Source organism: Myotis daubentonii, chromosome 16 (assembly GCF_963259705.1).
Source record: "Myotis daubentonii chromosome 16, mMyoDau2.1, whole genome shotgun sequence".
Lineage (NCBI taxonomy): Eukaryota > Metazoa > Chordata > Mammalia > Chiroptera > Vespertilionidae > Myotis > Myotis daubentonii.
In genome coordinates, this window is record NC_081855.1 from 56,145,664 (window position 1) to 56,157,139 (window position 11,476).

An 11,476-nucleotide genomic window follows, 5' to 3' on the forward strand; every position below is an offset into this window, starting at 1 on the left:
AGGACTTTTAGGGCCCAGGAGAGAGGCTGCTGGGCAACCTGGAAGGGAAGGGCGCGCAGCGTACTCAGGAGGAGCTGGAGGGGGCAGAGCAGGGAGGCGTGAGCACACAGACACGGGTCCCTGTGCCCAGCGGGTGGCGTGTGCTCCCTGCAGACACAGGTCCCTGTGCCCAGCAGGTGGCGAGTGCTCCCTGCAGACATGGGTCCCTGTGCCCAGCGGTGGCGAGTGCTCCCTGCAGATACGGGTCCCTGTGCCCAGCGGGTGGCGTGTGCTCCCTGCAGACAGGCTCCTGAGAGCCGAGGAGAAGCGGGACCGAGGCCCTGCACTGAGCTGGGTGATCTGACCACGGGCCCGATGCCCTGGGAGGTACATGAGTGGCACCGCCCAGTGGTGTGGACGCCCTGGCAGTGGATGCTCAGAAAGCCCAGAGCCACGGCTCCGCACCCGTCAGTCTGAGCCGCCGGGCCCTGCTCATGCCGCCAGCTCTGCCCGTGCAGCCGCCCACACCAGGGCCAAGGGGCAACAGGGCCGGGGCCTAAGTGGTCGCCGGCTTAGGAGAGAGACCTTCCGGCTGGGCAGTGCTGGGCCACCCACAGCACTTTGGCCAAAGAGCTCGTGAGCGGAGGAGGCTGCCCGCCGAGCGAGCCGAGCGGCTGAGGTGGTGGCAGGAGCCAGGGGTTCCCCGACCTCAGGTCTGGCTGCGTGGGAGGGGCAGAGGCTGAGACCGGCCAGCAGGCGAGACAGCGTCACCCTCCCTGGACCGCCAGCACCCGGGGGCAAGGGGGGGTCCATTCTGAGAAGCTGACCAGCCTGAGAGCAGAGCCAGGTGAGGCCTCTGGATGGAGCTGCCGAGCAGGGACCGGCCAGCAAGCGGGCTGCAGGCCGAGCAGGCACTCGTGGGCGGTCCTGGCCGAGAGGCTTGGTCCCAGCGCACGGGGACTGCGGCGTGGTCAGCCGGAGCCGGCCAGCGGCCCTGTGCCCTCCTGGGGACAGATGGCCGGCGGGGAGGCCGGAGCATGGGGAAAGCCAGGGTGGGGAGAGGGTTTCTGGTTCGCATCACAGGTTCGTTCTCAGGGTAAATCTCAGCCGTTCCCAGCCCCGAGTTCCCCTGCTCCCGGCGCGGGGAGCCGCCATGACCCGCACCCGCAGACCGCCCCCCTCCCCCTGGCCCAGGGACACGGCCTCCTGGGTCCCCTGCCTCGAGGCTCACAGGACGAGCGTGTTTCTCTGAGTCCCACCTCGGCCCTGCCTTAAGGGAGGAGCCATGGAAACATCTCCATGAACCGCAGGGCGAGGGGAGCAGGACCCTAAGTTGGGTCGGCACACCGTCTGCTCACAGGGGAGGACCCCTCGATCACTGTCGCGTTCCGGAAGCGACGGACGTGCCCACTGGGCCACAGGAGAGGCCAGGCCCGCCCTGCTACAGCCGAACCGGTGCCCCCAACGGACAGAAAGCACCCGCGTGCCTTCTCCTCCTGTCCTCTCAGGGGTCCTGGCTGCTGGGCCCGCGTGACAGCGGCTGCAGCGAGGATTCGGCAGGTAAGGCCGCACAGGGGAGGCATCAGCGGCCGCGCCCCGAGAACATGCCGTGCCCGTGGCCGCTCCGGCTGAGCGGGCTCGGGCCTGAGCCCCGGGAGGGTGCCCTGCCAGGGCTGAGGAGGCCCTCGCAGGCTGTCCCTGGGGGCTTCCTTCCCGGGACCCGCGGCTTAGGGAGGTGGGCAGCTGTGCCAACACCCGGGCTGGAGCGGGGACCGCGGCCACGCGGGCTTTTCCGTGATTTCCTTTCCGTGCCTCTCCCCCGGCTCGGCACCTGGACGGGGGCCAGCACGTTCCGGGGGCAATCCGCGGGAACCTGGGATTTTATAGGCACTTTGTAAATTCCGAGCTCTTCAATTTTATGTCATTTGTTCGGACCGAAAGGCACGCAGGCGGCTTTCTGCTGACGCGGCGCCCTCTCTGCCCGGTCGTTACCTGTTCGCGGGGCCCTGCGCCTGGCGGAGAATCCCGCACGCCCCGCCCCGCGGCAGCCCTGCCACCGCTGCGGAGAGGACGCCGGAGGCAGGGGCCACTCTGAGCCTTGGTGAGCCCCCCCTTCTCTCCAGGCTGCGCAGGGAGGCCCATGGGAGGCAGACCACAGATGCCAATGCCACCAACCGCCCCCCCCCCCGGCCGAACCAAAGCCCCAGGGCCTAAGACAATCCTCACTGTCCCCGCACCTAGAATGGCACCGGCACACAGCAGAACCCCGTATAGTGGGTGGATGCACCCATGCACACTGCGGTGGGGTGCAAGGTGCTCCCCACAAAATGTGTCCCCGGCCTAACCCAGAACCTGTACAGGGGACCCCACCGGGAGAAAGAGGCTTTGCAGATGCAATGAAATTAGGGACCTTGAGATGAGACCCCCTGGGTTTGGGCCGGGCCCTCCACCCAATGACATGTGTCCTGAAGGGGGGGGGGGGCGGGGATGTAAGAGACGCCGAGAAGAAGGCCGAGTGAAGACAGACACAGGCGGAGACTGGAGAGACGGAGCCACAAACCCCGGGGCACCCAGGACCCCGGAACCTGGAAGAGGCAGGGAGGACCCTGCCCACACTTGCTCCCCGACTTCTGGTCCCAGAGCTGGGGGAGATTCCGTGTCAGCCGCCTCGTTCGTGACAACCTGTTACAGCGGCCACAGGAGGCTCATACGCACTGTCTGGCCTGGAGCTGAATCCTGGCCAGGCTCCTTCTCCTTGTGCCTCCCCAGCTCGCCCGCCGGTCCCGGGTCCTACCCCCCGCGCCTCAGTGGATCCGGGTGGCCCCGCGTACGGTTTGGGCCCATTGTCACCGCTGCCCGAGGGGGCCTGCGCAACAATTAAAAACAGGCGAGCCCGGCCGGCGTGGCTCAGTGGTTGAGCATCAACCTGTGAACCAGGAGGTCATGCTTAGATTCCCGGTCAGGACACAGGTCTGGGTTGTGGGCTCACCGATCCCCAGTCGAGCGTGCAGGAGGCAGCCGATCCATGATTCTCTCTCATCATCAGTGTTTCTCTCTCCCTCCCCCTTCCTCTCTGACGTCAATAAAAATATATTCAAACAAAAGACAGCGGCGAACCCGTCCAGAAAGCAGCCGTGCGCGAAGGACCACGAGCAGAGGGACAACAATTCCAGCAACAAAACCACGGCCCTCGCCTGCAGGGACCCTCCCGGCCACGCTGGCCGATGGGGAGTGTGAGGTCTTTTCACTGAGCGGCGGTCCCCCGCCCCCCCCAGCGGCCCCGGGGGGTCACAGTTGCTAACTGTCCGCAGGTGGTTCTGGGAGCAGCCGGCCTGGGACTCGGAGCCTCGCCGTGAGTGAGGGTTTAACCCCCAGCGAGACCACCTCCCTCCGTCCCCTCCGGGGTCTCGCGGGAAGGACTCGTCAAGGCCGTTGGAGCCGCAGGTGCCGGGGCGCCCGCCTGGGAATCACTGTGCTGCAGCCGGACCCCATTACCCCAGCACCCACTCGGGCTGTGACTTCCAGGCTCCCCCCACCCCCACCCCCACCCCCGCCCACATCAGCGACCTTCCCACCCCAGAAAGGGCTTGCCTTTCCGAATCCCTTTCCAGGTCCCGCTATTTCCCACGAGCTGATCCCAGTAGGTGAGTCCCTGTTCCGGAGGCTTCCAGGGCTGGCATCCCACAGGGCAGCCTGGAAACGGCTTCCCCGGGGCCCGGCCGCCACAGCCCGCCACCCCGTGCCCAGTGAGCCCGCCCTTAATGCTCCCACTCCCTCTCCACGGGCCGGTGACACCCTCTCTGCCCTTCCCACCTCTGACCCTGACTTGCCACCGGTGACCTCAGCTCCTAGGCCGCGGCCACGGGCACGGCAGCGCTTGCTTGAAACCGCAGGACGCTGGGATGATCGTCAGTGTTTCCCTCCGCGCAGGCACCTCTGCCCGCGCCCCGGGAGCTGGGCGGGCGGTGGGAACTCAGTGCCCCCTCCCTGCACCCCAGGGCCTCTCCCGGGAAGGCCCCTCCGGCTGGGACGCACGCACAGCCTTTCCAACGTCGGGAAATCGATTCCTCGAGTGTTTGCACGGCTCAGCTTGGCCGCCACGGCCGATTTTGTCACCCGATGTGCTTCTGTGTGGAGCCCGTCCCTGGGCAGTGGGGAGGCCCCTGCCTGCGGGGAAACGGGGTTCACACCATCCCAGCTCCATCCCCCACTCTGTCCCATCTCCTGACAGAAGGGGGGCTGCAGGGGCCCCGGCCCCCTGGGGTAGAGAGAGCCACCTCCTGCCACGGAGTGGCCTGGCCCTGCCCTCCGGGCACTGCCCGCTGGCTCCTGGGGGCTGCCGGCCCGCTCGAGGCCCCTGGGTTTGAGCCTGGTCCCCCCCACACCCCCCCCCCACACACACACCACCTCGCCCCCGCACAGTCCGGATCCCGCACCCTCTGAGGCCTCGAGGCCTCGGGCCGGGGTGGGGCCGCTGGGGCTCACTGCTCCGTGAGCTGTAAACACAGATACAGCGTCGCACTTTAGTTTAATATTTAATACGACCGGTTAATCGCCTCCCGGCTCATACATAACCATCAGCGAGGGCCTGACTGTGCTGGCGGGATCCGCCTCATGACTAATTTAAAGGCCAGAAGACGTTCCCACACCCAGCTCCCCGCAACGCGCCCATCACCCCGCAGCCCCGTCTCTGTGGTCGGCACAGCGGGGCGGGCTGTGCCTCAGAGGGGACGGCCGCCTGGGCCCTCTCGCCCCAGCACACGGAGCTGGCAGGGGGCAGGCTCGGTCCTGAGGTCATGCCTGGGGAGGGGCTGGCGGGGGTGGTGGAGGTGGGCGGTGGCGAGAACAGCGCTGCCTGCAGGGCACAGTGGCGGCCGCAGGGACACACCTGTTTCCGGGCTCGGACACCGTGTGCAAATCGGGAGTCCTGGCACCGTCCGCGTGCAGCCTGCGGGCCCTGCCGCCCCGGCAGGACTCTGCAGACGACGCTGCCCCAGCAGCTCAGGTGCGGTCTGACCCAGCACCCTCCTGCCCTCGGCGCGCACCAGGGAGACGGGGGAGAAGGAGCGTTCTGGGCAGAACCGCTGAGGCCCCGCAGCACCCCTGGCCTTTCGGTGGAACCCACCATCCCCGCCTCCTTCCTTTCGGGGGGCAGCGAGGGACCGCTCTTCCCCACACGCGGTTCTGACCCTGACCCACAAGATAGCCCCCCCCAGTCATCCTTAAGCCGCCCCCCTCTCAGCCTTGGGTTCAGAGCTTCCCCAGAAGCGGCATATTTTATCTTTATGTGTCAGGGTTTCTATAAAAAGGGGATAGTTCAGCTCTAAACGTAATGAGTTGGAAGAACAGCTCTCTGGTGGCTTCCTCGCGCAGACGCGGCGCCAATAACATCGATTGCTAACGGTAACTAATAACACGGGGCGGGCGGCCAGGGAGGCGCGGCCTCACCTCCTCACACAGGTGCCCCCCGCAGGTGAGGTCCTGGGGCAGCGCAGCCAGAGCGGGTGCGGGCAGCACACGCCCCTGGGTGCCTGTGGGTGCCCGTGGGTGCCAGGCCCTCCTCAGGCCCTGGAGGTCAGGCGGGGGGGGGGGGAGGGAGCCTCGGTCTCCTCCCCTGGAAGACGGAGGTTTGTGACTCATGCTGCGCCAGCATCACAGGCCTCTAGTGGGGATGCGGGGACGTGGCCCACGGCCGTCTCAGACCCCGGCCGGGCACACAGGAAGCGGTTCAGTTGCCACGGTCACTACAGAGCTCACGCTGGCCACGGTCCCGGGAGGGATTCGGGCGGAGCAGTTCGCGAGTGGGATCTGGGACGGACGCGCGTGCCCCCCGCTACGGGCCCGGGGGGCCAGGCCGAGGGACAGCTGGGGCGTCGGGGGGAGGTGACCTGCATCAGAGAAGCTCTGGTGGCGACAAGGCGGACGGACGGCGTCGACGCCCAGGGCTTCTTCCTCTCTGAGCTTGCAGACCGGTGGGCGGAGAGGCTCCCCACTGTGCCCCCCATACCCTCTCCTCCCAGGGACCCCGGGGCTTGAGAGGAATCTGCTGGGGTGAGGCAGCTCCTCAGCGAGCAGGTCAGCCCCCCCCCCCGGCCATCTAAAAGGCTGTGCTTGCCCAGGCCCTCCCCCTGCTCCCCACCCCCTCCTGGTCCTGCCCGGAGGGACCAGCAGTTATGGGGTGCGGTGCAGTTACGGGGTGTGGTGCTGAAGGCTGGGGAGGGCAGGGCCACGGTACACGGCCGCCTGTGGTCAAGGACGAGAGCTGCTGTGCTGGCCACTGGAGTCTCAGTGAACAGGGACTCCCGGGGCCTTGCAATGGCGTCCCGCCCCTCCCCCACCGCCCTGCGAAGAGGCCCCAGAGAGCTTGCTGGGCGGGAACATGAGACGGAGGCCTCAGAAGCCACTTCCTTTTTACGAGGCCGCTATGGTTAACGCCTTACGTTTGTACGACGTTCCCCAGCCTTTCAAAGCCACACGAAGTCTTTGCCTCATTTGATCCTCCCGACAGCCCCCATCCCCATTTAACAGGTGAGAAAACTGAGGTCAGCAGGCCAGCTCCCAGCATCCCCATTTAACAGGTGAGAAAACTGAGAACTGGGGGAGGTCGAGGCTCGCCCAAGGTCACACGGGGGTCAGCGGGAACCGTCCCGGGTTCTTGTCTGCTGCTCACCCCAAGTCACTCTGTGGGTAACCTGCTGCTTTGGGGGACGGCAACGAGGCTGGACGGCCACCTGTCACCATGGAATGTGTCAGAGGCAGGAGACGAGGCCCACGGCGAGGGCTGCGGGGTCCGTCCCGGTGAGGGCCTCACCCAGGGCTGCTCCAGGATGGAGAAAGGAGACAGGGGGGGGCCTCACTCGGTGGCAATGTCATGGTCGCACACGCAGCCACCCATCCCGCGACCAGGACAGGCCAACACCCAGAGCGCAGGCTACGAGGCGGCCCCGTGGGGTTAGAAAAGCAAAGCAGTGAGAGATACCCAACCAAAGACCTTCGTCTGGGGCAGGGAGTGGGCGGGCTGGGAGGGGTCCATGGGAAAAAGGGGGACATATGCAATAAAGATGTTTTAAACATAAATTTAAAAAGGAAAGGAAAGCAAACAACCAGCTCACTAGTCTCCAGCAAGTCGCCGCTTTTTCTTAATGGCTTCTCCATGTTGGGTGTCGCCCCCCCCCCGGCAGAAGGGAGGCCGGAGGGCAGCTAGCAGGTCAGATCAGGCACCCCCCTCCCCCCGCTAACCCCGCACCTCACTCCGGAGACACCTCCTCTGAAACAGGACGAGCTACGGGGTGCGGAGAACAACACACCAGCACCACGGACAGCAGCCAGGGTTGGGGGGGGGGGGGGGCGCCTCCTCGCTCCTGGCTGGGGCTGGTGCCCTGGCCTCAGCTCATCTCTGCACGCCTTTCTCACGGGGAACCAGCAGCCAGAGCTCAGGGGGGTCCTGCCCCGCTGACCTGCCTTCGTCAACCTGAAACCTGACTGATCGCCACCGGTTTTCACTCCTCTCCGCGCCGACCCTCCATCCGCCTGGAAAACCCCCTAAAGCTCTGTCCGTGAGGAGGAAGAGGGTCGCCCCTGGAGGCGGGCGGGGCTGAGGTTGGTGATGGGAGAGGCCAGGCCCCGACGCAGCCTGACTTCCTACCGTGGAAACGATGAGCACAGCTGCGCCCCGAGCCGCTCGCCTTCCCGCCGCACCGGGCCTGGTCGGAGGCTCCGTGCACGAGAGCGCGGCCGCCCCGCGACGGGCTCGGATGCGGGGGTCTTCTCGGAGGCCACGGTTTTATCTGGCGCCGGCGGCCGTGCAGCTAATTCTGCCGCGTGTGCAGGCCCACCCGCCGCTCTGGAAACGCCTGTGGAGGCCGTCCCGCCGCCCACGGCACATTTTCCAGGTCCCGGCTACTGGGGCGCGTTAAGGGGGAGACACGGCTGCCGGGACGGATTTCCTAAATCGAGATTCGTTCTGTGGGGAGAGCAAGGGGGGAGTGAACGGGCACCGGCCAGGGGCGGTGGGAGGGCTGCCTGCGGCCCTGGCCTCCCCATGCATTTTGGGTGGGAGCCAGTTCCTCTCTGGCAAGTGGCTTCCAGCTCAGGGAACCGGGGGGAGCCTGGGAGGAGACGCCTGACGCCGAGCTGTAGACGCGGGTCTGAGCACGCGGGAGGCGCCGAGTAAAGGGCACAGAGGTGTTGGTTTACATGTGTTTCCAACCACTCTTGCCGCGTCACACTCGGTGTCCCGCCCTGCCCCCCCCACCTCCCCACCGCACACCATGCCGGAGGGAGGGGAGCCGCAGGCCGAGGGCTGCTCCGGGCACGGCTCAGGGGTGAGCTGGCGGGTCCGTGCCCGGCCGAGAGCCGTGGAGAGTGTGAGGACAGCCAGCGTGTTCGTGCTGGTCGGGCGACAGCCCTTTACCAGACGCTGGGGAGTGCGGCGTGCACGGCATGGGCGGGAGCGCCCGTCCGTCTGTCCGTCCGTCTCAGCGGTGGCACCGAGCAGCTCTCTGTACACAGTCCCGAGTCCCGAGGCGTCGCGTAACGAACAAGCCCGCGGCATTCCCGGGAAGGGCCATCTTCCATTTCCCCGCGTTTCAGTTACAGCTTGTGGGGCGGGGGGAGTGCTGGGGGCAGGAGCGGGGCGTTGGGAAGGGGCGGGCGGAGGGCGGAGGCAGAGCGAGCGAGGTGAATTAGAGACCTTTGTCGCGTTTACTGTCAGTTCATTCCGCAGACCGCTGACGCAGCCAGACCCGCAGCGGGACGTACGGGCTCCCCGTGCGCAGACTCGAACAGAAGACACAAGGAACTTCTCCGAAACCACCTGCCATCAGCCAGATACTGTAAAAAAACTCTAACCCCCGAAAAAGGTTACCTCTCCCCCCCACACACACGCACACACACATACACGCATGCACGCACACACGCATACCTACGTGCGCACACATGCACGCGCACGCACATACCTGCATGCACACACATGCACGCCCTGAGGTCTGGCGCCGTGTCCTGGGCCGGTGCACGCACACACCCGTCTGCAGGAGACCCGCCCCCCTCGTCCACGTGGCTGTCTCTCACCCATTCCTCCTGGGGGCCCTACACTCATTCCTCAGACACTGACCGAGCCCCTGTGCTGGGGGCAGGTGCCAGCCCCAGGCGGCCTCGCCTGGCAGGAGGCACAGGTCTGGCTGTGGTCCATCGGTCACCCACCCTCCCTGGCGGACAAGGCTCCCGGCCTCTGACCCCACGCACATGCCTCCAGGGCCCATGGCCCCCGGGAAATCAATCCATGCCTCCGCTGTGCGGCTCCACGCGCCCAAAGACCACACGGAGCCCTGTCCTCAGACCCACAGGCTGGGTGCTGGACCTGGTGGGGGTGGGGCAGGAGGGGAGGGGGAGGGGAGCCCACACCCGCCGGGGCCCAGCAGCCACTCTGGGAGCATCTGGGACACAGTTGGCCGCAGGCCCCCTTGAGGGCCTTTTGTTTGATATGTGTTAACCCACTTTCCGTGTTGGCACTGGGAGCAGGAGGGACCCCACTTTCCCTGTTGGCACTGGGAGCAGGAGGGACCCCACTTTCCCTGTTGGCACTGGGAGCAGGAGGGACCTCGGCCCAGGCTATTCATGGGCCAGGGCCTCCCTGGGGAGGCCAGCGAGCTGGCACGTACAGGGCAGGTGCCAAGCCCAGTAAAGGTCGCTAAGTCCGCCAGCATATAAGCAGCGCTGCGGCGGGCGGCGGGCGGAGGGCAGCGGCGGAACTGGGAGCTGAGCACGACCCACCTGGTCTCCGCCAGCCCCGGCACTTGAGCCCTTTGCCAGGTACCGGAGCCGGGCTGCTGCCCCTGCGAGGCCCTGAGGTCACGCGTGTCCAGCCCAGGGCAGGCCGGTGGGAGACCCCGCAGCAGCGGGCAGGGACTTGCCAGGATGGCACGCGGTATTCGGGGCGCCCGTCGACAGAGCTTAGTAAAAAGGCAGGGAGGGATCACGGGCAGCCCAAGGGTAATCAAAATTGTGTATCTCCTTGCGTCCCCTGCTGGCTGATCAGCCTGTTCATTATCTATTACACACTCGCTGGTTTGCATTTTGTGACGGGTCCAGGAAGGAAGGGGGGAGGGTGGGCCTGCCTCATTCCCAGCAGGGCACCCCAGCCCTCCAGGCCACACACCCCCCAGCCCTCCAAGCCACACACCCCCCGCCCCCCCCCAGCCCTCCAGGCCACCTTCCTGCCCAGGCCGGCCTCCGAGGGGCCGGGATCTGAGAGCCAGCGTGCGGAGAGAAGGTGCGGCCAAGGCACTCACCAGTCTGCAGGTGGCTCCTGGGACGGGCCCAGCCGAGGCCGCAGGCCCTCGGGGGAAACGCGGCAGGTCCTCCCCCGATGGATCAGACTCGACGCCGCGCTGTGGGGAGAAAACACAAGAACAGAACCGTTTCGATCTCCGACTGTCTGGAGACCATCACACACCCTCTCCCGTGCTCCCAGTTAAAAATGTCCTAGGACGGCCCTGGCCGGTGTGGCTCAGGGGACAGAGCGTTGGCCTGCGGACTGAAGGGTCCCGGGTTCGATTCCCGGTCGGGGCACAGGCTCGGGTTGCAGGCTCGATCCCCAGGAGGGCCGTGCAGGAGGCTGCCGGTCCATGACTCTCTCCCATCATCGGTGTTTCTCGCTCGCTCCCTCCCCCTTCCTCTCCGAGATCAATAAAAATCAGTCCCAGGACGGAGCCAGGGGGACGGCGTCTGCAAACACGGCCACGGAGGAAGCGGGCGGCCCGCTCACCGCCTGGGCGCCGAGGCCCCAGCCCTGCCGCTCCTGTGGGGGCCTCGCCACAAGCAGCACAGGGCCACCAGGCCGATGGGGGACGCCTGCGTCATGGTCCCAGCGCCCCCCCTTCACTCGCGTAGACGCAGCCTGGGTGGGGGTCGTCTCAGCGTTGCCCTGGCTCGCAGGAACCTCAGCGGGCAGCCGTGTGCCCGGCTCTGGCCCTGATCTCACATGGTGCCACCTGCAGAGTCACAAGCGAGTAAAAGCCGCGTGATCCAGCCCCGGTCACAGGGGACCCCTCTGGGGTTCACAAAGACCTTTCAACCAATGGGATCAGCCTGCGTCCGGGGCCTGGCTCGTGTGATGAGCGAGATGCACGACGTGTCCATGGAGACGCTGAAAAGCCACGCGGAGGGGACCCTGTAAACTGGGGCTCACAGAGGAGGCGGGAGGCGTCTCCGAGCCAGCCCTGGGGGACCTCAGGGACAGCCAGACGGGAGGAAGCAGTTCGCTCTGCGTGGGGAGGTCTGCCGGCCGGGCGGGGGGCTGGGGCCTGGGGGGGTGGGCATTTACTCTGATTCATCTCCTTTGCTAACACGTGCCCTGCCGTTGGCGCCAGAACCTGCCAGGGCCGCCAGCACCCACTGCGCAGGCTGGGGGTCTGGGCTGAATTCTCCCGGTGAACATCGAAGAGGCTGGGGTGCCGACAGACAAGGGAGGGGGCAGAAGTGCCCGGAGCGGGAGGCG

General features: G+C 66.7%; 1 protein-coding gene across 1 annotated transcript in view; it reads right to left on the reverse strand.

Moving 5' to 3' along the window:
• RBFOX3 (RNA binding fox-1 homolog 3) overlaps positions 1-10,373 on the reverse strand; it is an 81,247-nt gene extending 70,874 nt beyond the window's left edge. Inside the window, exon 1 of the mRNA XM_059671436.1 lies at positions 10,269-10,373. The gene's annotated coding sequence lies outside the window, so the exon portion shown is untranslated. The remainder of the gene's footprint in view (positions 1-10,268) is intronic.
• Positions 10,374-11,476: the final 1,103 nt, after the last annotated feature.